The sequence below is a fragment of the Ambystoma mexicanum genome, chromosome 2q (genome assembly GCF_040938575.1).
Source record: "Ambystoma mexicanum isolate Mex_15411 chromosome 2q, UKY_AmexF1_1, whole genome shotgun sequence".
Taxonomy (NCBI): Eukaryota; Metazoa; Chordata; class Amphibia; order Caudata; family Ambystomatidae; genus Ambystoma; species Ambystoma mexicanum.
In genome coordinates this window covers 337,318,108-337,344,241 of record NC_090924.1, presented here as the reverse complement: position 1 = coordinate 337,344,241, position 26,134 = coordinate 337,318,108, and the positions used below count along the sequence as shown (strand labels likewise).

Here is a 26,134-nt window from a genome sequence, read left to right as displayed (position 1 = left end):
GAACCTGGAAAGGGCTCATTGTTCTACAGAGCACATAGTCTGGCATGAAAGAAATGGAGGGGTCCCCTCAAGATGCCTGATTGGACTGGGACCACCACCATGATGCTTCCAAAGAACTCTTTACTCTGGAGCACCCGGGCCTGCCCAAAAGGTCCAATTATTTCTAAGAGCACCTTGAGATGAATCCTCTCACAGAGTTGAATACTTTATGGACACTCTGACAACTCTCTATAAGGCCTGGCTGTTCTATTGGCAATCAAAGGACGCCCCACCAGGTCCGTTACACGGATGGCATCTTAGCAATTGACAATGGTGGCTCGTCTCATGGGGCGCCAACCTGCCACCCATTCTGGACGATTCAAGCCAGCCCAGTGAAAGCACTGAGCACCTTCTCAGGTTCAGCTAGCAAATGACTGAGTGCTCCTACTCTAGCTTTTACAGTCAATGGGAAACATGGTGCTCCCCATGTTGTTCCCCAGCGGCCATACCATGGGTGTAATTTTAGGGGGGACAGAGATGTTTGTCCCCCCCAACTTTCATGGCACACCATTTTGTCCCCATTCATTTGGCTGGGGCACCTTTTCTTCAGATGTCATGCCACCCCCCAACATTTTCAGCAAAGTTACTCCACTGGCGCATACTCAATGATCTATGCGAGACCGGTGGCATTTTGCTTCCCCAGTCTTGCATGGCCCATTGGATATGCAGGCTGGGGTAATGCAGGACTGTCTGTCTGTAGAAGGTGCTTCTGTGACTCCACACACATTCAGATAGATTGGAGAATTAAACTTGGATTGCTATGGCTGCTCCACACATGTGCAGCAACCAAGAAGCTTGACCTGCTTCCTGGTTCTGGTTTCTTGCTGCACAGGAGCTGGAGGGCCTCCATGGCAGATGGCTCGAGGACCAAAGAGCAGAGTCTGGACTGGGGTTGAAGGTAAGAAAAAAAGAAGTATGAATGTATGTGTATACGCTTGTATAAATGGCGTTTTTTCTACAGTTATGTGTGTGATTGAGAGAATGTATGGTGTATGAGTGTTTGTGTGTGAGTGAGCGAATGGTGTAAATGTGTGCTTGTGAATGAGAGTGAATGCTGAATGCGTGCACGTGTGAGTGAATGTGGCATGTATTAGCAAGTGAATGCTGTGTATGAATGTTTGTGTTCTGCTGTTTGTGCCAGGCTGGGGACTGGTGATTTACGGCAGCCGAAGGGTGGATGGAGATTCATTTGGCAGCCAGCGGGCCTAGCTCTCTTTTCGTAATGTGGCATGACATTTTTACTGGACACCAATCATAAAGCAAACATAAGTGCTATTACCTGGTTGGACTGGCCTACCTATGTGAAAACAGTCTGGCAATATTGTATTACTCTGGCATTGCATTTTTCCCTTGGCCTCAATAGTAAATCAAACATGTTAAATGTTATTACATGGCTAGACTGACATACTTTTGTACTGCCAGTCTGAATATATTTTATGACTGTGACATGGCATTTTTTTTTACTGAGTACCAAAAGTAAAGCCAATATGATAAGTATTATTATGCGGCTGGCCTGGTCTACTTTGGTGCAGCCAATCTGTCTATCTTTTATTTCTGTGGAAGAAAATGTTTAACTAGGCATTTAGGGTAAAACCAACCTAACTGTTCTTATATGGCTACACTGACCTACATTAGTGCAGCCAGTATGGACATGTTTTCTTACTGTGGTATGGCATTTCCAACTCAGCATCAAGGGTAAAAAACAACACTAAGAGGGTTCTTACAGGGCCATACTGGTCAAAATTGGTGTAGCAGGTCTGGACAGATTTTCCTAATGTGGCATAGCATTTTTATTGGCAAAGCCAGCAGGAGTATGCTCTTATGTGGCATATATTGGCAGAGCCACCATGGATATGTTTTCTTATAATATCTTTACTTGGCAGGAGCTTGTAAACTTTTCTTCTCTAGATGTTTGGACTGCAAATTCCACCAGTCCTAGCCAGCATAGTCAATGATGAGGGATCATGGGAGTCATTGTCCAAAACATCTGGAGAGCCACAGGTTGCAGATTCCTGTTATGTGGGAATACTGTCACATATTTGTGCAGCCAGCATGAACATGTATAGGCAAAGCCAGCATTCATTTCTTTTATACTGGCATATTTTGTGGGAAAAGGATCTTGTGCATTGTTTGAGAATTGCATCTCTGATTTCTCCATGAAACAGATTGCAAACTGTGTGGCTTTTTACCCAATTTTTCTGAGAAAGTGTGCTGTAAAAGTACCAATTTTAACCCGTTGTTTAAGAAAAATTCTCACGGGGAGAACCACCATCCCTCCGACCCTAGTTGGTTAGTTCAGGCTCCCTCGCTACGCCTGCTCTCTTTCGCATGTTAGTGGAAAACGTTTACGCCCCTCCAATTAAAAAAATCACCAGCCGCCACTGGCCATTGAAATGTGAACATGAGAACACTGTTTATTTCTTTGGGCCACAGTGTGATGGTCAATCCTTGTGTCTTTTATGTATGAAAGAGGGGAAACTCGGCTACCAAAAGCGTACAGGGATTGGCCATAGCACGTGTCGCGTGAATCCCTGCAGTTTATAGCTCTCTTAATGCCCATGTGTATGGTCGCCAAAGAGTGAATGGCTGTTTTAAATGAGTCAATGCAAGCCAGATTTGCTTAAAATAACGTTTAAGTTAAAGGAAAACAGAATGGTGACAAAACAGTATCCTATTTTATTTTTTAGAGGAATGGCCTAACGAAATTCTCATGACACTGAAACTATTATAAATCTGCATTTTTTCACAGCGATATTTGCTGTTTATGGCTGTAAAAATCTGTTAAGTGCGTTAACCCTTTCCCTGCCCTTAAGACTTGTATTAGGAGCCTCATTTCTGTAGAAAAGTATCGATGTTTCAGTGGTGAAATTGTGAAATAGGTGTGTTATTCGGGAGTAGGTATTCCCATTGCATCATTAATCATTTTTTAGCAGCATGAACCTGTTTTAGATTCACATGTTGTGAATAGGCTGACATCTAGTGTTTAGTCTCGGATATTACAACTTGGTTACAAGTGTTTGAAGAAGTAGGACGGCAATTCTCCTCCTATCCCGGCCACACGAGTAGACGCCATTTTAAGATAATGTTCCCATTCTCGGAGTTGGACACGGGAGAGTAAAGAGAGCAACTTCGAGAGAAGTTTCTCTCAGATTTTGACTTCAACCAGAGAAAGGAGAAGGGATGCCTCGACATCAACATCTTTGAAAAATGAAAACATCAGCAAGACTTCGAGAATCCTACAAAATTCAGCAGAATTTTGAACAATATTTTGGTTAATGATAAAATTCCATACCTTTCAAAGTTGTGCATTCATGGGCAACACTCCCTTTAAGTTGTGTCCATTGTGTAATCATAAATTATTGTGGAACAACAGCGACTGTGCACCTGCCCAACACAGACTCTCTATGAAACACGGGTGACCAGATTTTGAAAATCAAAAACCGGGATGGGCCAAAAACATAAAAGTAGGACTAGCTCCCACAGCCTAGTCAACTCTCCCCCCTCCCCCGTCATGCCATCCCATCTCATGCCCCCACCATACACATGAAAATACATTTTTCCAGCACTTCTATATATTAACTGCAGGGTTGCAAAATTAGATGACACTAGAGCGTTTTTCCTTTCATAGTTGTTACAGGCTATGTGAGTTTATTCACTGGTCGCTCTGGCGCAATTAGTAAAAGCATACAGCTATGAACAAGGTTGTAGGTTCGAAGCTGCATTACCCTCTTCCCGAACGTATATTGAAAACACCCTTGGGACGGGGGACAGAGGGCTTAATTCTGAAGAGTGCAAAACCGGGACGTCTGGTCACCCTAATGAAACCAGTTGCAAAGCTTGTGATTATCCAAGCCCTACATTGAGAAATGAAAATCAGCGTGCAGCATACACTACCGACTCAACCTGTTCAACAGCATCAGTATTGGTGGAAGACTGGGCGAAGGCAGACGAGTCTGGTTCAGAGACTATCGCTATGCAGCTTGATGCGGAGAAGCAAACTCTACAGCAGACGTTGCACGGTATGACTGTAGCAAATAAACTGAAAGGAATTACATAATTGAATTGTCACCATAAACGAGGGCACAGGCACAAAGCAGAGGGCATGAAGGTCAAATATCCTCTAATATCATGTCTAATACTATGATTAAGACAAGTCTTGATGTGGGACAGCAAGCAGACGGGAGTCTTCATGGTTAAATAAAAAAAGACATTAATTGTAAAGGGTTTCGGAATTCAATCTGGAAGTCCAGGCCCAGATAATAGATATAGAATTACATACGCTGCCCTTGCTGTTCGTCTATGGAAGTCAACGTAATCCGATTGTGATATTGATTTTCAAAGACAGATACGGGTGCAGTGAGCAAAAAACAATCCCTGGCCAATTTACAAAGTACATAGCAAAGAATGGACACCATGACCCTAGTGGCCAGCTCAATGGGCACCTGCTAGGCCTCAGGCGAAGACTCTGCCGAGTAGCTGTTTCAAGATGAGATGCTTCTTACAGAGGTTTGATGTATTGACTTCCACGTAGCATCCCAAAGTTCAGTTCACAAATAGCTGCCTGCTCCATATATTCAATAATTCATTATGGAGTGACGCCAGTGTTGTGACGACAAAAATTGCTCAACACGTTTCAGACTTCGGTGCCCGTCTTCAGGAGGCGATGATATCACTGTCATCAAATAACTAATATACAGCCGCTAATCTCACATTAAGACACTAATCTCACATTAATTCAAAAGGAAGGGGAACGTGAACCAAAGAGACACGAATTCTGCTGTCCATCAAGAAGACCTACACCATGTGTCAAATGTTCGCACGTGCTGCGCAAGATTATAATAATAGTCAAAATTCTATGGGCATAAATCCAAATGGCTCCAAAAAAATTAAATAACGAAACACAAACAGAAAATGCATCTCCAAACAAAAGCTCACACATGCAAGTGATAAAAATGTACCCAAAAGGCCTGAAGCACAAAGGTAGATAACAACGATTAATCATAGTAACCTAAGAGTGGGATTAAATATACAGAAGCCTGGATAAACTACGTATCCCGTGATGCTCAAGAACTGTGTGTGGTTCACAATGCTTAAGTTTAAGGAAGTAAAGAACGCACTTGTTTCATGTAATGTTAGTAACCCCTAAATGCTGAAAAGAAAAATAATAAATGGATGCCTGTATTAGAAAATGAAGATAGGTAATTGAACGTAATATGAGAGTATAGACATCAACCAACAAGAATTAAACAAGAATTACATATAAAAGTAAAATACAATCTTATGAACAGTGCCTGAAACAAGACATATCTCATTACAAACATAATGCACTAATCGAGCAAAAAATAGACTGCAAATGCTGCTGCAAGTAAAATAAGCAGAGTGAATACACATAAGAGTGAACAGGCTGTTCTTCATTCATTGCTTAAGCTAGGAGGAGGACTCAAGCTCTACACATGAGGCTTTCTGAAGCAGGGGCCATTTGACGGCCAATATCTTTTTGGTAAGGCCGGCAATGAAAAACTGGATAAAACTAAAAGAGAAAAAGAAAGAGCAATGGCAATGGGGGGTACTCACAGCACATATTTTACAGAAGAGGACAATAGCCCCCGAAGGAGAAGACGGAGGCCATCACCTCAAGCAAAAGTGTATGATCAATGATTTAATCAGAACTTTACAGGACACTGGGGGTGTGGGGGTTTAGCAGCATTACCATACAGTCCGCCATTTGGAATAGGTCACGAGGCAGAGGTAAGGAGGCTCAGAAAGAGGAGCCACTTTCACTAAACTATGACCCACTAAAAAATAGCAAACACAGCAGGACAGTGAGACACATTCTTCTATCCACAATGGGGAGGTGGATCTCAAAGGACACGAGATTTAAGCATAGTCCCACTTGGGGACCGCTGGAACTTCTAAAGACACTGCACAAAATGGCACCAAAGAAATCAAGAACAGGGGCAGGTTGTCTGTTACAAGGGTATTTGGGACTCTCCTAAAGAAGGGGGACAATAGAAAGGGGTGTAGAGGAGCAGGTGGGTGCTTTCACACTAGTTTGCACCCCCTCAACGGCGAAATATTGGAATAGTAGAAGAAGAGCTGTAAATGGGACCCTCTCTATTGTTCCTATACCGCATCAAGTGCATGAGAGACGTTATGCACTCAGACAGCCATACAGAATGTACCCTCGCACTGAAAGCGTGGAAGAATGCTGCATGGAAGAATGTCAGCACGCACCTATGGACATCATGGAACGTTAAAGTACCTGACACGGGCAGGGCGATAGTATGTGTGATAAGGCGATGTGCACACCCTTAAGTAGGTGATATTTCCTGTCTCTATCCAGAGTTTTCAATGTTATATAATGCTTATATGTGGTTGAGGTGCGAGGGAGAATGACTGTCCTGGCACATGTGCATTTGATATGCAGGTAATTGAGTGAGTTAGAGCCACACCTCTCTGCTGTGAATGTGCCCAGACTAAAGGGCAGGTTTGTGCAGTGATGGTTTCACAGGGTTCCGTGACAGATGCTTGTCCCCTAGCAGCAATCATGGTGTCCGGGGCCATTTGTGGGCAAGGTCCCACAGGGAGGCAGCAGGGCAGTTAGGATCTGCGGGGGCTGGGAGATCGGGATCCGGGGGGAAGGTGGGGCGCTGGACGCAGTCAGAGGTCGTCGGCAGCCTCCTTGAGTTATCGTTTCTCAGGTGGTGTGGCTGGGGGCTCATCTTTTTGCCGGGCATTGACCCATGCTAAATGACGAGTTTTACAGTGGTGCATTTTCATACCCGGTGTGATGGAGGCCTGCCCTCAAGCGGTAGCCCTGGTGTCCAGAGCCATCAGACGGAGGTCCTGCTCCAAGCATGGCTGGAGGGCTTTTGGGCCGGAGGGGACTGCGTGGGCTGGGAGATCGGGATCCGAGGGTGCTGAATGCAGGCACGGGCTCCATGGGCTACCCGGGTATCTTTGCTCTTGGGGTGGGCCCAGTGAGGGGTCACACGTTTTCTTATGGGCACTGGCAGTGACAGGCGATCAGTTGTGGTTGCATGTGGGTTTGTTGTGACAGATGTTTGCCCCCATGACGGCAGTCCTGGCATCCAGAGCCAATTTCGTGTGTGGGCCCCCTGCGAGTAGAGCTGGGGGGCTTTAGACAGGCAGGGTCTGTGGGGGCCAGGAGGATGGTGACCCAAGGGGGCTGGATGCAGACAGAGGCTCTGTGGGCTCCCAGGTATTGTTGCTCTTGGGCTGGGCCCAGTGAGGGGCCAAACCTTTCTGATGGGCACTGGCCCAGGCTAAGTGACAGACGCTCAGTTGTGGTTTCTTGAGGGTTTGTGGTAATACATGGTTGCCCCCTAGCGGCCTTCCTGGCATCCAGAGTGAAATTTGTGTGGGCCCCATTGCAAGCAGAGATGAAGGGCTTTGGAGAGGGAGGGTCTGCATGGGCCAGGAGGATGGAGACCCGAGGGTCCTGGACGCAGGCAGAGGGTCTGTGGGCCCCTCAGGTATCATTTCCCAAACGGTGTGGCGGGTGAGGCGATCTCATCCTTCAGCTGGGAGGTGTCCATACTGAGAGACAAGGGTGCCTGTTGTGGTTTAATAGGTGGTGGTGCTCATGTGATAGATGCTTGCCCCCCGGGTGGCAACCCTGTTGTCGGAAGGGATGTGTAGGTGATCAGTCCCTCTTCAAGTAGGACTGGGAGATTTTGGGCGGACGGTGGTCAGCGTTGGCCAGGAGATAGGTATCAGGGGCCCATGGGTTGCAGGCTGTGTGCAGTAGGCTCCTTGGGTATCATTTGAGAGCTAGGTGTGGGAACCACATCACGGTACCAGGAATAGAGGAGATTAATGTAGGCAATGATAAAAGTGCACAAATAAAAGTAGTAGAAATGGGACTCCGGTAGCAGACAAAGTAGGAAGGAAGGGAGCAACATGCAACACATTTTTCAAGGGTTGCAGTCTTGTGGGTTGACAGCCAATTGAATTGAAACAGATTTCACTTTAGCTGTAACTGATATCCGATGGTAAAGTGTAGAAGTGTGCTTTATCTTCACAAAGAACAGTTCCGTAATGGTGAAAATGGTTGCAAAAAGTAGTGGCGCTGTTAACAGTAAAAAATAAACGTAGTGGAACACTGCTCCCGACGGTTCCCGCTCATTTTGACCACTGAATGTAGGAGGTTGAATTGCATCGTGTACAGACTGGGGTCTCTCACTGGCCTTTAGGACCATGGCACTAGGCCTGTGTTGGGCCTATCAGGGGTGCCGTTCGGGGGTTGGGCGACGGGATCCCCCCTTCCTGGGTCAGTCAGGGGGTTTTGCCCCGGCGAGGGCCCAGCTCCAGGACTGGCTACCTCACTGTGTGGGCTCGTCTAGAATCCAATATGATATGTGTTTAATCTTTCTCGTTTTATATCTCTAAAGACCCTGGGCTTCAGGCCAGGGGAGTGGCCAGCAATGCGAATAGGGGTACTGCCTTGGGTGGGGTTAATGTCTGCGGGTGGCACAGATTTGGAAGAGAAGTGCAATGGTCGGGCCAATCCAATGGGAGCACCCAAGAATTCCCGGATGGCTGCTGCCACAGGTCACTGATGAATTGGTGCATAACTTGTTGTATATGTATGTATGATTGAAGGGCCACTCAGGGGGCATCCCGTAGGTTGGGGTGCAACAGAGTAGAGGATAGGTGGTTCCGATGGTGATCGGGGTGCAATGGGTCAGCGGTCTGGCCATACTGTGAGACTAACATAAATGCTGTTCAGGAGGGGGAGTGCCCCTGGCCGGTAGACCTGTGGTCCTATGACGGTAGCTTGGGGCACATTGCACTGAATTTCCCTATGGCTCAACCATTTGGGTCTTTGGAAGCATAGGAAGGGAGCGTTAGGGCTTAATTCAGGATATGGTCCTAGGTTCGGTGCAGAACAGTGAGGTCTCTGGCCAGAAGCTCATAGAGCGGTCCTCGTCGGTCCTTGCAAGGGGGAGAGGGTCTGGTCGGTTTACAGGGTCGCATATTTCCCTCAGGCCCATCCCAGAGTGTGGGAGGGCGATGGCCATTGCCACCCCCCCATGCTGAAATATGTAATGATGATGATGTCATGGTTAGTCGCATTTTGATGATGTGAGAGATGTAATAATAAATGCGGCCTAATGCCTTCCAAAGTATATTTCTGTCTGGTGTCCCGCACTGGGTCTGCTCACTGAGTAGCCCAGTTCCCTTAACTAATTCCTTCCCTCAATAAGTTTTATAATTTGCCACCTAGAATTACTTCATACATGACGTATTTTGGGGCATAAGACCTCTATGTAATGAAGCTACTGCGTGAGTGTGCGTGCACCAGTCTGATGCTTGTCAGTTCTCCCTGCTTTATTAAATGAGAACAAAGTAGTACTTTGCCATATTCCTTGAGTCTGTCCGATTATTTGGTCTGAGATCATTATTTGTAATTCCATTTAGCACAAAAGACGCTTCAAGGTGCTAGAGCACGAGGGCCCTCACAGGGAAAGGGGGGAAATGTATTATTTAATGGAATCATTTATTCCAAAGAAAGATGGAACACTATGTCCCAATCTGGAAGTGAGACCAGTAAACACATTTCTCAAGACTCAAAAGGACACCCCCTCAGAAACTGTAGAGGGGCAATAACATGACAATAATCAGCTCAAAGATGCATATTTTAATGTTACACTGCACCCAGGCTACAAAAGAGAACTTTAATTTGAAGCATGTGCACAACATTATCAGCATTAGTTTGTCCCATATGGGACAAAATCAGCCCAAGGATATTACAAAAGGCCTGGAAGTGGGGGCTGCACAAATTCACAGAAGAGAGAGCCATACAGTGTTTTATTTAAAATTACCACCCGGGGAGGGGGCAGCAACCAATCAGGTTGCTTGGAACATAGGCTGAAACTACCGATCGAAGCCTGCGTTCCGAGCAACTTGATGGCTGCTTACCCCGCCCGCCATCTTCCCTGCGCCCTCCCTTCCCTTCATCTTCTAACCCCCTACTGCCCACTTACCTTATTTCTATGGTGGTGGAAACCGCCACCACCGCTTCCTTCTCCCGTTGTCCACGCTGGCCACCATGGAAATGGAAGAGGGGCTCTGTATGGACCCCTGTTTTCAAGCTCAATGTCGGCCATCTTGATAAAGTATTTTGTTTGGATGAACCGGACACCATGAGGCGTATGGTTAATTCAAACAAAATACAATGCTCTCAGCACCCAGGGTCATCGGATTCACAACCCGGGGGTTCTAATTGCATTCATACCCTCTCTGACATGCCGGACAGTGTGTTATCGGCCTGGGGACACTCATTTAGTTCACACCCCGGCACCTGGACTAGATCGGATGTGAATGCTTAGTTGTAGGAAAGTAAGTCATACAATTCCAAGCCTAAATAATTGTAAGTAATTCCATGTTTCTAGAAGTCAAAACATCCCATGCTTAAAATTGTGGTAGTAAACGACTTCTGTGACAAAAGAAATGAAGTCAGTTGTTTGGTGCAATGATAAGTAGGTTTATTCAGTCTTTTATATTTCAAATCTGAGTAAAAAATAGAAAAAAAGTAGCAATTGCATTTTTAAAAATCCTCAATCTAGTCACAGATAAAGGAAGGGGAATCGGTAAGATATGCAAGGAAAATACCAGCATGCCATTTTTCTTGACAATTTTGATCAAACACAACCATCCATGTAAAAATAGATTCTTAAACGGTCACAGGCGAGGTGACGATCCTCAAAACATTGTTTCCAAAAATTACAAACTACAGCGTACCACCCCACAACCATAACATTCTAGCACCTGGTATAAAAAGAAAGAAATCTCTTCAATCAAGGGTGCATGAGGGACAGAAACAACACAGCTGTGAACGGTTGAGCCCCTCAGCAGGTACCTTTTTTAGACACCACAAACATGCATGGACTATATAACGAAAAACCCTAAATACTAAAGACAACAAGGCGGAGGAAACACAAGGTGGGGGAGCATGGGGAGGGGTGTAGATGCTTGAGAAAGGCTGGCAGGTCAGATATACAGGCCATTATAAGCCTTTTAGATCGGTCACACTTCCCTTTACAGGCCTTCTTCCAGTGCAATACGTACTCTCCAGCGTACAAGGAGACACCCGCCCTTGCCAGTGTTCACAAGAAGACACAAGATCTGACTGCCACACTTAAAGAACTTTCTTTTTTGCAACAATCAGAGCCCTACACATCCACTGTCTTGAATTAGTAACAGAGCCCTGCGATCATGCAATCAATAGCTCATTCCACTGGAGTCCGCGCCATTAAAATGCAGTCACTCTATCACAATCATCGAACATATAGTCCAAGCCAAGAAGCCTCTAGTTTCCTAGCAAGCACAGCAAGTATCAATCTCCGAAAAGCCACGACTGAACATTGTAGCAAGTGTCCAGTACAGTGAGAACCCTGGCTGCTAGGCAAGCCTAAGCTTCGAATCACTCTTCCTCCAAGCAATTCTGGAGTGTAGCACCGATCATAACTCCTGGGGGATCACCACAATGAGGTCACTCTCCCACAGCAGCCTGTACTGGTCGTATGGATTGCTCAGACAGGTACTGGTCCACCTACATAGTGCCGAGCCTGATAGTGCATGTAACGCGACTGGTACAAGAGTAGACCAATGCCAATTAACATCACCTGCAGAACATCCATTAATACCGAGAACAGTGTTTTCAGCTTCATATGCATAGTCGCATTTGAGCCTTGAAGTCTATGCTTGAAGCAAATAGGGCGCCTGCGACAAGACATATTTTTCCGATAGGATCCCTGCTGAGGCTAATTTAAGTACCGGATTCCAACTTAAAAAGTAATTGGGGTGAAGCAGGAAATGATTCTTCTATAGGGACTTGTGAACTTCTTCAATGTGGTGGTAATCAAAAGAAGTGATGACCTTTAGTGAGTCCACCTTCTCTAGACAGGAAGGCCTCCAGAGGCGCAGTCACAACTGTAAGCCCTTCAATGCCTACCCAGCCGCATCCGAACCATGACAATCTGCAACCCCGCAAAGGGCGAAGGTGCAGTGATATCTCGTATATTGGGAAAGCCAAAACCTCCCTTCTCCATCCAGCCACCAATAAGGCCAGAGAGGGACATTTTGTTACTGGTATTATCATGCCACCAGAAAGACTTAAACTGTTTCTCTATTGACTTTTGCATCATTGTTTATAGAGGTAATGCAATCATATTAAAGACATGCAACATGTGAGGCAGCAGAGGCATGTTCATTCTAAGTATCATTCCCCATAGTGTTAGACAAAGTTTGCTCAGTCTCTTCCTGTCAAGGATACACTTGCCCAATACATTTTTTATTTTGATTTTAAGTTCCAACAAGTTATTTGTGTGCCATGCCCACTTGACACCTAGGTGCATACATTTTCTGGCCGCCCACTTAATGCCAAAACCTGACAACATTGGTGCAGTTCAAGCTGCGTTGATCAGCGAAATCTCTGACTTGGAGCAGTTCACCTTGAAGCCAAAATACTACCAAACCTGTCAATAAGTGTGAAGGGAGTAGTTTCTTACCTGTAACTCCATTTCTCCAGCGTTGGTATCTTTCATGGATTCACATGCTTAGAATATTCCCCGTCGTCAGACTGGGAACCCTCGGTACACATATATAGTCGTTTCCTATAGGAAAAAACTTCCGACACTTGTGTGTCCTATCCACATCTACGTCCTCCCCGGGGACGTCCACGCACGCCCCATAGGACGTAATGGTATATAAGCCCCGCCCCCGCGGGTCCCGTCAGATTTCGACCCCTCCAAAGAAGAAAGGGGGAACCTGTTTATGCACATATCCTGCACATTGCATTCCGGGGAGGCTGGTGGGCGCATGTGAATCCATGAAAGATACCAACGCTGGAGAAATGGAGTTACAGGTAAGAAACTACTCCCTTCTCCAGCATTGGATCTTTCATGGATTCACATGCTTAGAATAGATTGTATAGCAGTATCCTAGAAGAAGGAGGTGAGAATGCAATGCAACATACATTATAAAATTAAAACACTCCCAGTCCAAATATATATATATATATATATATATATATATATATATATATATATATGCACGTAAGCAGTAACATATTTATATTAAGGCGATAGATCAAGGAAAAAACCAAACATCGGCAAGGTAAAGACAACAGTTTTACCATTTGGCTTACCTCATTGGAAAAGATGGCGCAGCACTGCCCTCCCCATCTGTACTTCATCCGCATGCTGCCTTTCCAGGCAGTAATGGCGTGTGAACGTGTGTGGGACAGACCAGGCCGCCGCCTGGAAGATGTCTGTCAGAGGAATTCCTGCCCATAGCGCCGCGGAGTAGGCTGTCGATCTCGTCGAATGGGCTCTAGGGTGCCCTTGTAGGAGTCTCCCAGCCTTGGAGTGACTAAAAGTAATTGCCGACGAGACCCATCGGGCCAGTCCTTGCTTGGAGATTGCCCTTCCTCTGGTCGACGGACCATATGCAATGAACAGCTGTCTGGTAGTTCTGAGTTCTTGCGTTCTTTGCAGATAAAACTTTAACGCTCTTTTCACATCGAGCGTATGAAGAGCCTTTTCCGCCGTTGACGACGGGGTCGCAAAGAAAGTAGGGAGAGCAATGGTCGAGTGTTTGTGATAGATCGTCGGTACTTTCGGGATGAAAGTAGGATTAGTTGATAGTATCACTTTATCTTTAAAGAATCTCATATATGGAGGGTCTATGACTAATGCCTGTAATTCCGACACTCCTCTAGCTGACGTAATGGCAATTAAGAAAGCCAGCTTCCACGATAGGAACTGCATGGATGAAGAGGACATTGGTTCGAAAGGAGGTTTCATTAAAGCCGCCAACACCACATTTAGACTCCACGACGGTGGGAACCGCTTCGTAGGGGGAAAAGTTCTAAAGAGACCCCTCATGAAATGTTTCACCAGTCTGTCGCTGAATAACGGTGCGGAATGTCTCCTTCTCGTGAACCTTGAGATGGCCGCCAGGTGCACCTTGATGGATGACGAGGATAGCCCACTCTCTGCTAGGTGCAGAAGATATGGTAAAATTTGTTCAGGAGTTACTTCCCCAGGCCGTATTTCGTGCTTTGTTTGCCACCACATACAGAACCTTCGCCACTTGCATATGTATGACTTTTTAGTGGAAGGAGCTCTAGCCACCTGTAGAATTGTTCGGCAATCCGACGAGACTTTTAAATTTCCAAATTCTGCAAAGTCAGGAGCCATGCCCTCAGGTTGAGGCTGTCTGGATTGTGATGCCACACCGTTCCTTTGTCCCTGGATAGGAGATTCGGAACTTTCTGGAAAGTTATCGGTTGTTCCAACGATAGGTGTAGTAGGTCGGAAAACCACGGTTGCCTCGGCCAATACGGAGCCACCAGAATGACCCGGCATTTGTATCTGCGAATCCACTGTATTGTCCTCCGTATAAGGGGAAACGGAGGGAAGGCGTACAGGAACGTGTCTGTCCACGGAAATGAGAACGCTTCCCCTAGGGACCCTTTCTGAGGCCATCTGCTCGCGAACTGCTCGCATTTCTTGTTTTCTTTCGTTGCGAAGAGATCGATTGAGGGGTGACCCCACCTTTTGAAGATTCTTTGCAGCTGAGTGGTGTCCATCTCCCACTCGTGTATCTGAGCCATGCTCCTGCTCAGGGAATCCGCTTGTACGTTCTTCACTCCTGGGAGATGGTGAGCCACTATAGATATGTTGTGTTTCAAAGCCCAGTGCCATACCTTTTGAGCCTCCACTGAAAGGGTACTGGATCTCGTGCCTCCTTGTTTTATCAAGTAGAACATGGCTGCCGTGTTGTCTGTCAGCACTCTCACTCTCGACCCCTTGATATGTGGGAGGAATGATTTCAAGGCCCACCTCACTGCCCTCAGTTCCAGTACATTGATATGTAGGCGTGATTCGGTGGGAGACCATCTGCCCTGGGTTTGGTGGTTGTTCATGTGTGCTCCCCATCCCGTCAGGGATGCGTCCGTGATGATGGTATTCTGAAATTCGGGTTCTTGTAGAGGAGCCCCTCTGTCCAGATTGTGAAAGCTTTTCCACCATTGGAGGGCTCGGATGATTTTGTCGTCGTCGACGGTTAGCCTGTCCGACCACCGACCCGTGGACTGCTTCCATCTGTCCGCTAGGAATTCTTGAAGCGGCCTCATGAACAATCGACAGTTGGCTACTAGATGGATGCAGGAAGCCATGGAACGTAGGATCGCCACATACTTTCTCACTGAGAGTGTGCCATGTAGACGTAGTTCACTCGTCAGCCGATTGATCTTTGACATTCTGTCTAGGGAAGGTTTCACTATTCCCGACTGGGTTTCGAATTGAGCTCCCAAGAACTTTAAGTTCTTTGATGGCCTTAGAGAGGACTTTTCGAAGTTCACTGCGAACCCCAGTCGTTGCAGAAGCTGTAAGGTAGCCTGTACGCTGTCGTTGGTCGACGCCGAGGAGGATCCCCTCACCAGCCAGTCGTCGAGGTACGGGTATACATGATGCCCTTTCTTTCTCAGCCAGGCTGCTACGGGCGCCAAACATTTTGTGAACGTTCTTGGAGAGGATTTGAGACCAAACGGGAGCACTGCGAATTGGTAGTGTGTCTGACCTACCATGAACCACAGAAACCTCCTGTGTTTTTGACACATAGGGATGTGGAAGTACGCGTCTTGCAGATCTAGAGCTGCCAAAAAATCTCCCACTTGAACAGACCTGATTACTTCCTGCAGCGTGAGCATTTTGAATTTCTGGCTCTGTAAGGTCTCGTTGAGGTCGCGTAGGTCGAGAATGGGACGCCATTTTCCGTTCGGCTTCTTTACCACGAAACACCGTGAGTATACCCCTTGGCCTTTTTGCGATGCAGGGACTAACTCTATGGCACCTTTCTGTAACATAAGTGCTACTTCCTGCAGCAAATTGTCCAGATGTGGTTGGGGTATGGGTACAGGTGGACACTTTGGAGGTTTGCATTTGAATACTAGAGAATGTCCGTACCTCACTGTGTCCAACACCCACTGATCTGTCGTGATGTTTTCCCATTCTTTGACGTAGCTCGACACTCTTCCTCCCAGAACGGTGCGCTTTCCGTTATTGCTGGTCTTTCTGTTTGCTCGTCGACGACGAATAGGTCGGTCGTCTCTTGGATGACTGGAAGTTTCTGCGCCGACTTGAGTTTTGAGAGGCGCGTCTATATCCCTGGGAAGGGTACGCCGATCTGCCGAAGGATCTATCCCTGGGTGTAGAAAATCTTGAGTTGCCAGATGCCCCTCTAAAGGGACGAAAGGATCGAAAGTGTTTACCACTCTGAAGAGCACCCAACGACCGTGCCGTATCCGAATCCTCCTTCATGCCCTTCAAGGCCTCGTCCACCTTTTCTCCGAAAAGAAGGTCACCTTCGAAGGGCATGTCCAATACCTTATACTGCACCTCGGGTCTGAAGTTGGTGCACTTAAGCCAAGCCTGGCGTCGTAGAACAACTCCGTTGTTTATCTGCTTAAAAGCTGCATCTGCCAGGTCCACCGCTATATTAATAGCATGATTCGACGCTTCTTCGCCCTCTCGTACCAGAGACATTGCCGTTCTTCTATGTTCTTCCGGAAGGTGGTCCAGTATAGGGGCCAGTCTGTGCCACATCTCCCTGTCGTACCTGGCCACAATAGCCAGAGAGTTGGCTGCTTTCACAGTTGTAGCACCCACGGAAAGAACCTTCTTGCCAAACACGTCTTGGCGTCTTGCCTCATTATCCGGAGGGATAGAGCACTTGTGTTGAGCCTTGGCTTTCCTCGTCGCCGCTGCCGACACCACCGAATCAGGTGTAGGTTGGGACGAAAGACACTTCGGGGTAGAGTCTGGCACTTTAAATTTCTTTTCAATGCGGCCTTTGACGGCCGGTTCAGAGAACGGGTGACGCATGGTTTGAACACCCTCTTTCCAGACATGATCTAAAATGGGTATTGAGAATATTGAGCGTCTATTCTTACCCATATGATCGAATAGAAAGCAGTCTTTTTTCTCCTCCTGCTGGGTCAGGCCAAACTCCTTACATGCTTTTTCCATCATTGAATGAAAAGCGCCGATATCGTCTGGTGGTGATGGATGAGCGGGGCTCTTTGGTGTTTCCAGTTCCACATCCGAAACCCAGGATGGATCCCTAGATGGCGACAGGGAGATATCCGATGCTGACCCACGGTCAGATAAAGAGTCCGAAAGCTCACCCTCCTCCTGGACTACTGGAGTCACTGGAATTCCGCTCGTCTTGGTTGGACGGTGTGACGGGCCGGGTTCGTCGACGGGGGGGGGGGTCGACGCCACAGGTGGAAGCCTCTCATCCAACGATTTTAGCAGCGAGTGTAAGGAGGACAGGACCTCCATGGTCAGGGCCGATTGAGAGTTAGGAACATTGGTAAACACCTGAGAGCAGGTTGCTCCTGATGGCGACTTGGCTCGTAGCCCAAGGTCTTCCGGGCCCGCAATCCTGAAACCGTCGTCTTCATTCGAAGAAATCGACACTGCTTGTTCCTGCAGTAACGTGTCCGGCAACCCCATATCAAAAACTTCTGGTCTCCAGGCCAGAACTTCGGTCGACAAGGACATCGTCGCCGTCGTCATCGGGTTGATGACGGGGGAAACCAACTGCGTCAGAGGCAGTGAGGGTACTGACTGGTTAGTCGTCGTCGACGGTGGGCCTGCAGGTGGCTTAGGCGGTCCCGCCTTAACGGTGCTCTCCCTGCGTTTATCCGATTCTCTACTCGTGGCAGATCTATGAGGATCGCCCGAGGAGGATTTTGGCCTTTCCTTTCCTTGCTTTTTCGACGATGATGATGATGGTATCTTTTTTGAAGATTCTTTTGAAGACTCCTTGGAAAAGTGACTTCGTGGAACATCTTTTTCCGCCGGTCGAGTCTTCTTTGCTGGTGGTTCCGCCGAGGTTGAACGGCGCGGGGCCCCCGATGTTTTCGTCGAGGCGACGCTGCTCACGGAGCCCACCTCCGACTGAGGGTATGCTCCCGCCCCGTCATTTAACCACGACACCAGCCGTCGATTCCGATCTTTCAGGGTTTTCTGAGAAAAACCCTTACATATTTCACACTGGTCTGCGGAATGGTGCGGGTGGAGGCAATAAATACAATCTAGATGGCCGTCCCCCTCGTAAACCTTTTTCAATCCGCACGTGGCACACGGGCGAAACAAAGGTTTGCCCGACATTCTGGTAAGACCAAAAAAACCTCAGAGGCTCGTTCGGTCAACCCAGCGAGTAATATCAACGATAGCCTAGAAAGTAGAGACTACGCAAGGAGATCCCACTATCTTTGGAGACGGTTGAAATCTGACGGGACCCGCGGGGGCGGGGCTTATATACCATTACGTCCTATGGGGCGTGCGTGGACGTCCCCGGGGAGGACGTAGATGTGGATAGGACACACAAGTGTCGGAAGTTTTTTCCTATAGGAAACGACTATATATGTGTACCGAGGGTTCCCAGTCTGACGACGGGGAATATTCTAAGCATGTGAATCCATGAAAGATCCAATGCTGGAGAACAGGATGTGCGCCGAAGCTTCTGTGTTGGATAGTAGCACTGGGAGGTTGCCGATCTGAAGCAGAACTTTGGACAATTCACAGGTGATTGCGATTAGAAAGACGGGCCATGTCCCCGTGGCTTCAAATGAACAACACTCGTGGTTCCATAGTGTAATCAAGCAGATAAGGAAAGAAGGACATGGCCTTTCCTGGTAGTCCACTGTCTATTGAACTCACTGGAGACCACACCATATATAATGCCCGAAAAAGAGTTCGAAGTCATGGACCAAACCCACATTTCTGAAGGGTATGGGACAAGTATGGCCAGATAATGCCACCGAAAGTCTGCTTGAATCAATGCCAAATACCACACACAGGGACAAGTTCAGCTTATGCATATGGATCATGTTTGCAAGTTCCTGCATGTTATCATGGCCATGCCGGCCTTGAATGAACCCTACTTGGTTGCAGCAAATCAAGGTTAGAGCAATCATATCCAGTCTAATGCTAAAGACCGTTGCAAGCTATTTGACGTGCAAGTCTTGTAAGGATATAGAATGGAAGTTAGCACATCTGCAAGCTTCAGATTTACCTTTAGAATTGGAAGTCATTTTTAAACACTGTGCAATCTATATGTGTTTTTTGTCTTCCAGACTCCTATGTCTTTTTTTCTGGCTTTTCCTGGACTTAAAAATGCCTAAAAAGGCTTAACTGAAGCAGAGAGTGCATGGACATCAATACATTGATGGCTAGCTAATTTCCGACAACTGTGTGTGGACTGCCAACAGGCACTCACCCTCTTCCTTGAATTGGGGTTCTCAGACAACTATCAAAGACCAAAGCTGGTCCTAATATAGCAGCACCATCTCGCGGAAGGGTGGAGGCCTCCAAAATATATGTCCCCTTTGCTAGAAAGCTTACTAACAGGCAGTGAGAAATGTGAAGAAGTTAATAGGAATGGCGCCCTCATGCACGCATTTAGTTACCATTCACATATTACATGCGTGGCAATACAGGAATAGCTTGCAAGTCAGTATGAAAAGGGAAACCCAGGAGGGCTGCAAGCCCGTAGTGTTTTCAATGGCCAGTTTGACTCCTCCTTCAGGGGTGACGGGTTAGCGCCCCAGCGTCATTATGGACGAGCCGCCCCTGCCTCTTATGACAAAATGTTAAAAGGCATGTTTTATTTTTGTTTTTTTAAATGGTCTTCCTTCTAGCACGGCCTTGCAGTAATCAGTAGTTATTAATATTTCGATTTGGCCCCTTTCGATGTCTACAGGCTTTGCAGTATAAACTGTGCTGTGGCAGAGGCAGCACGTCGAGAGTTGCGGGTGGATTCCGCCCTTAAAAAGGGGCCACGGGAAAGCCCTGTCTTAAGGATGACTTTCAAACACTGATGGGGCTAGGGCCTGACACCTGTCCCACTTAAACTACTGTGAAGCAGTGGAGACATCAGGAGCGTGCTAGGGATATTAAAAACACAAAAGGCACTTAAGGAAACGGATGTATAAACGTCCTCACGTTAACAGTCAATGGCAAAGCGGCAACGTTTGTGACCAATTTGCAAACTAGAGGGAAAAGAATGGCAATAGTCTCAAAGAACAACTGCATGACTCATTCACAACCAGCACATGTGCTATTTGTGTCTTCAAACGACTTGCAGTTAGAAAATAGCCACGCAGCTGCTGCATATGATCGTGGGGACCAGTTCTAAACGTTGACGGCAAATGTGTTTAGCATGCAGACGCACTGCAAAGCATCTGGGAGCTGTACAAGCTCATACCCAGTAGGGAGAGGTGCCATGGCAAGCCAGCAGTGGGCTCTGCAGGGGGAAGCTCCTGGGCAGAAGTGAACACACTAGACACCCGCATCAATGCCACTCTGGCCACATTTCTATCAAAAACATGAAATCATCAGAAACCCAAAACCATGGGACAAACCAAAATGTGACTTTCCCACAATAAAACACACCCCACGACAACACAACTCATTATATGGAACTGACAGGTAGTCCAGGAGGACAATGACTCCTGCACCCCAGGGCGGTGCATGGTGGTGAGGCCACTGTCCCTTTCCCACCATGCCCTCTCGGGGAGCGATACCAGGAGGCAGACCACTCGATACCGGCCCTAACTGCCTCCTACTCGTGCCCCGTCTAGCCCCTCCCTGCCCGGATCCCCACTGGCCCAATACACATTATGATGGGGGGGCGCCCTAAACTCTCCCCTCAACACTATTCTAGCTCTGCAGTCCCCTAGAAGGGGCAGCGCAGTATCCACATGGTCCTCCTCCAGCTGCCACAGGGGCACGGACCCATCGGTCTGCGACACCCGCCACATGACCAACTGTCCTTATAATGTCTAGAAAGTTCTGTAGCAACAGTTCTGTGCCCGTGTGGGACACGTGAACCCCGTCATGATGAAAAGTCCCAGGGCCCCTCCATAATCCGCAGGCGCCCCTGGCATGCTGCCATCCGAGCAAGTTCATTCTTCAATTTTCGGGCAGATATGTTTGATGGGCGTGCAGGTCTGGGCAGCCCCCATTTAAACCGCAGAATTATTTGGGACTAGGCAAGCAGTGACCCTGGGCAAAAACCTCTGAACTAAGCAAAAAGGGATAACAAACATTCCTTCAGAGTCTGACTATCCAGCTGTACCAGGTCTTTGCCCCCGATGTGCAAGATAACTAGATCAGGGATCGGCAGCCCCTTCTTCCTGCATTGGACTTCCACCACTGGGCACAAGTGAGTCACCTGTAAACCGCCATACCAAACCCAATATATGTCAGCGTCTGCAACCCAGGGTGATCACACACTTTCTGCTTTATTCGTCGTATGAATGAGTGCCCAACCACCCATACCACCGGCCGTGCCATCCGCCCCTATGCAGATAACAGAAAAATAAAGCATGTTAAACTACTGAGTAAACAACCATGGGAGATCCCCAAAAAACATCAAAAATTGTGGCAGTAGACAGTTCCCCCAATACATTCAATGTCAACAAAATAAGTGTGGCCTAATGTAACCCTTGTATGCGCTGGACTTCCATCACCTGATCGCCTTGATCTGCCCCTCTTCACAACCAAAGCCTGCAGCTTTAGTAGTTGCACCGATATAAAAGGAGTGGGAGGCGAAATCCAGGCCACCAAGCCCTACCACTTCCAGTGCCCTCGTAAAGATTATCCTGAATTGGAGCCTAGAACGGCATGAACAGTCTTTGTGCAAGAACAGAGGGCCCCCACTCTCCCCAGTGAAGCAGAAATGCCCTGAGTAACCTTACGGGGCAGATCTCAGCCATCAAGTGGTGTGTCAACGTAATCCTGGTACCCTTCCCCTCCCGGTCGGTCTTTGACCTCCTCAACCATAAGTGCACCCAGTCTTCCACACACCATTAAAGGTCCACTACCGCCAATCCTCCTGCGAAATCTGTTGCACAGGAGCCCACCAACTCCCCTATTCTGTAGGCCCCAAAGAAAGCTGTGGCGAAAGCCACCCTGAAAAGGAGCTCATCCCTACATATTCCTTCCAGACCCCTGAACTATGAAGCACCGCTTCTCGGGATCCAGGGGCTGTCTGGTGTCTCTCCCGGGGCCTTCCAACTTCCTCCACCTCGCCAGTGCTTTTCTTACTGCAAAAATCGGCAGAAGGGGTCGTCCTTCCTTGTAGGCCTGCAAAGAACACAAACTACAGCTACTATCTGTCTGGCCACACCCACTGATACCCCCTGTGCTCGAAGGAGACCTAAAAACGTAATCAAAGGATCCCTGTGAAATATGTTGATCTGAACCTGTGCCCCACAAAACTCCCTGAACTCCCTGAATGATTTCTCATAGGCCCTCTCAGTCTTCCCGGACACGGAACCCTTGATCAGCGAGGCTAAGTCTGGCACTGAGCCCCTAGAGTCTCTCGGGAAAATGTGTCATCGCTGCATCCGATGTCAGTAGGTAATGCTGGAACTCCTGAAATTCAAAGCGGGATAAAGCATCAGCCGCATTGTTATGAATGGCAGGTACATGTTTTGCCTGAAAGCGCACATTTTCAAAAAGCCACATCAACACCAGCCGCTTCAGTTACCACAAAACCATTGGACAGGCGGCCCTCTGACTATTTATAGAACAGACAACTGACAAGTTATCACACCAAAACAATACATCCCTGCCCCTCAATTCCTTGCCCCAGATGGTCAATTCCACCACAATCGGGAACAGTTCCAAAAAAGTGACGTTCTTGGTCAATCCACTGTGGATCCAGCTGGGAGGCGACCACTGACCACACCAACTGTTCCCCAGGATGGCCCCAAACCCACACTAATCGCAGTGTCGGTGCAGAGGCCCAATTGTTCACTGTCCATTACCTCTGTAGGCCATACCTGCACCCCATTAACATCAGTCAGAAAGGTATCCCAAATTGGCAAGTTAGTTTGTGGGATAACCTAGTGTGGTGATGCAGTATTGTCAATCCTGACATGGCCCCAGCTATCGCTAGTAAAAACGGTCTCCCCATAGGTATCATCCACAAGGCGAAGTTAAGCTGACCTACCAGACTCGGAAGCTGCCCTAGTGTAACCTTCTTAGCCCGCAAACAAGTGGCCACAGCCTCTCTAAACCTGCAACCCTTGTCTTCCAGGAGACAACACACCAAGCTCACAATCAATCCCAATGCAAAGGAAACAGAGATGTGATTGGGCCTTCTGTTTTTTCTGTAGCGAGTGGGACACCGAGTCCCTCTGCCACCCTCTGAAATACCTAAAGTGCCTCCGCACACCGGTTCATACCCTGTCTCCCTATGAACAGGAAAACATCCAAGTAAAGAAGCATTCTCGCTGTGAGGAATTTGAACATCCGCACAGTGGGTGTGCACTCGCCTGGGCTTTTTTGATATTTTTTAAGAAATGGAATGATGGGAGATCAACCTCGAAAAATCTGTGGGGATAACCCACACACATTTTCGTGTACCGCAACGCAAAAGACCTCCCAGAGGAGGAAGTGGAAGATGATGAGGAGTGTTTCTCGCCAACCATCCCGCCGAGGGGCAAGCATGGTTTCTCAACACTCGAGAGTGTCAGTGAGGTCAGGGGCTAGTGTGGCATCCCGCAGGTTCCAGGCCCCAGCACAGTGGTCCAGTAATTGTTCCGGCTGTCAATGAGGTAGCCGCTATAAAGATCTGCTGGAGGAGAGCAGACTAGCTCTAGAGGAACAGAAACAGCAGGACAAGGTCACCATAGAGCTGTGCAAGCTGGCACCTGAAGAGAAGAAGGAGACCAACAGATCCACCCCTAGCGAAAGCAGCAGTAGTGGCTCAAACCAGAGTGCCTGGGATGAGCCCCGGCGGCACATCCCCAAAGACTTAGTGCAGGCTTAAAAAGTGGGGAAGGATATTTTTGACTGGTTTGAAGCACTCAAGCTTGCTTTTCAGCTACAGGAGGTGGACATGGTATTGTGAGGTGAAGCCCTGATGAGTCGCTTACTAACACCAGGGACTGGTGCAATTCTTCAGTTAACTCCTGAAGAACAGCCCATTTATGAGAGCAGATCTGAAGGGCCTGACCAAGCTGGATGAGTTTGCATCAGCTGGGGTCCCAGATCAGACTGACTTCTTCACAGCCCAGAAAGAGTGTCTCACTCTGGCGAGTCTGCAGCAGCAGGCAGAGAAGCAGGCTAAGGGTGAGGCCCCTGGACTGTTCAAAGCTTACTAGGAGGATGGACTCCTGTACATTGAGCCAAAAGACTCTGAGGGCAAGGACACCAGAAAGATGGCGATTCCCCAGTGCCACAGAAAGTTCCTATTGGATTTGGCTCATCAAATTCCTTTAGCAGGTCACTTCGGAGTGACTAAGAAATCAGACCGGTTGTCTGCGCACTTTTACTGGCCGCAGTTAGGTGTAGAAGTTAAGGAATTTGTCCTATCCTGCCCAAATTGTCAAGCTTCTGGCAAGTCAGGTGGTGCCACAAAGGCTCCCTTAATTCTACTACCTGTGGTTGGACAGTGTTTCGAGCGAATAGGCATAGATATGGTGGGTCCTTTGGATCCACAAACCAGCTCAGGGAACAGGTACATCTTGGTGATGGTAGACCACGCCATAAGGTACCCTGAGGCTGTCCCTCTGAGGATCATCAAAGCCCCTGTGGTTGCGAAGGCTCTGATTGGGATATTCTCCCATGTTGGATTCCCCAAGGACGTTGTTTCTGACAGGGGATCAAACTTCATATCAGCATATATGAAGGCTATGTGGGAAGAGTGTGGAGTCACCTACTAGTTCTCTACATCCTTCCACCCACTGTTAAGAAAGGAAGAAGGCATACTATGGCAAAAGGGAAAATGCACACAGTTGCACTGTGAACAACTCTGAATCTAACAACGTGTATATAATACCCAAGTCTTGTGTATATATGTAAAACCCAGGAATGTCAATAAGGTAAAACAGTATTACCAATCTAGGAAAAGGGATGTAGGGTAAACACTTAGGACCTCCTTATGGTTGAAAGGAAAAGTCGGCAAACTCTTTACCCACTATGCTCTTACAGATACTGACAGCGCTAAACCCACGTAGCGGGCAAGCAAGGACAGATTCTGTGAACTGACAATCTGTAGAATACTGAATAAGGCAATTATAAACAGTACTCACGAGGACCGGAAAGACCACTTGAATGTCAGTGATTACACGAACCCTGTAGATCAAACAGGGACCCAGAAGGCTGTAAAAGCAAAGGGTTAAAGATAACAAAATACATAAACCCTAGTAAAAGGCAAGTCTGAATTGTGATAATAAATCGTGAGGAAAACAAAAGGGGAACACTCTGGAACTTGTAACAACAAACCCACACCTAATAATCAATGGAAAATGAATGCAGAAATGCAATGGATAAATCGTGAGGAAAACTAAAAGGGGAACACTCTGGAACTTGTAACAACAAACCCACACCTAATAATCAATGGAAAATGAATGCAGAAATGCAATGGATAAATCGTGAGGAAAACTAAAAGGGGAACACTCTGGAACTTGTAACAACAAACCCACACCTAATAATCAATGGAAAATGAATGCAGAAGTGCAATGGAAAACATGGAGTGGAATCTCAATAAATTGGATCAGGAGCAGGGAAAATGATATCACAAAAGGAAACCTTTCCCACCCAATCCAAGGAGAAAAGGCAGTAACTAATTCTACGAAAGTAAATAATAATACATCATGCTTTTCAGTAACCAGGGCAGCATAAAGGGACAGAAAACACCGGCAACCTGGGCTGCATCAAATAGTAAAGTACAGAGAAAGGCTGTCTGCAGACAGAGAAAGGACAGAAAGGGAAATTCAGAAAGCATAAATCAAATAAGCGCATAAATCCGAAATCCAGGACAGAGGAACAAGATACAGGAACTAGTAACTGGGCAGAAAGCTAGGAACAGGAATAGGTACAAGGCATGGAACTAGGAACAAGGAACTGGAACTAGATACAAGGCACAGAAACTAGGAACAAGGAACTGGAAATAGATACTTGGCTCAAAATCTATGAACAGGGTACTGGAACTAGGTACAAGGCACAGAAACTAAGTACAGGAAACAGGGACTAGTCAC

General features: G+C 47.4%; 1 protein-coding gene across 6 annotated transcripts in view; it reads left to right on the top strand.

Annotated features, from left to right (window-relative positions):
• The window catches only part of CASKIN1 (CASK interacting protein 1), a 1,401,469-nt gene that overhangs the window by 601,589 nt on the left and 773,746 nt on the right, over positions 1 to 26,134 (top strand). The window lies entirely within an intron of this gene.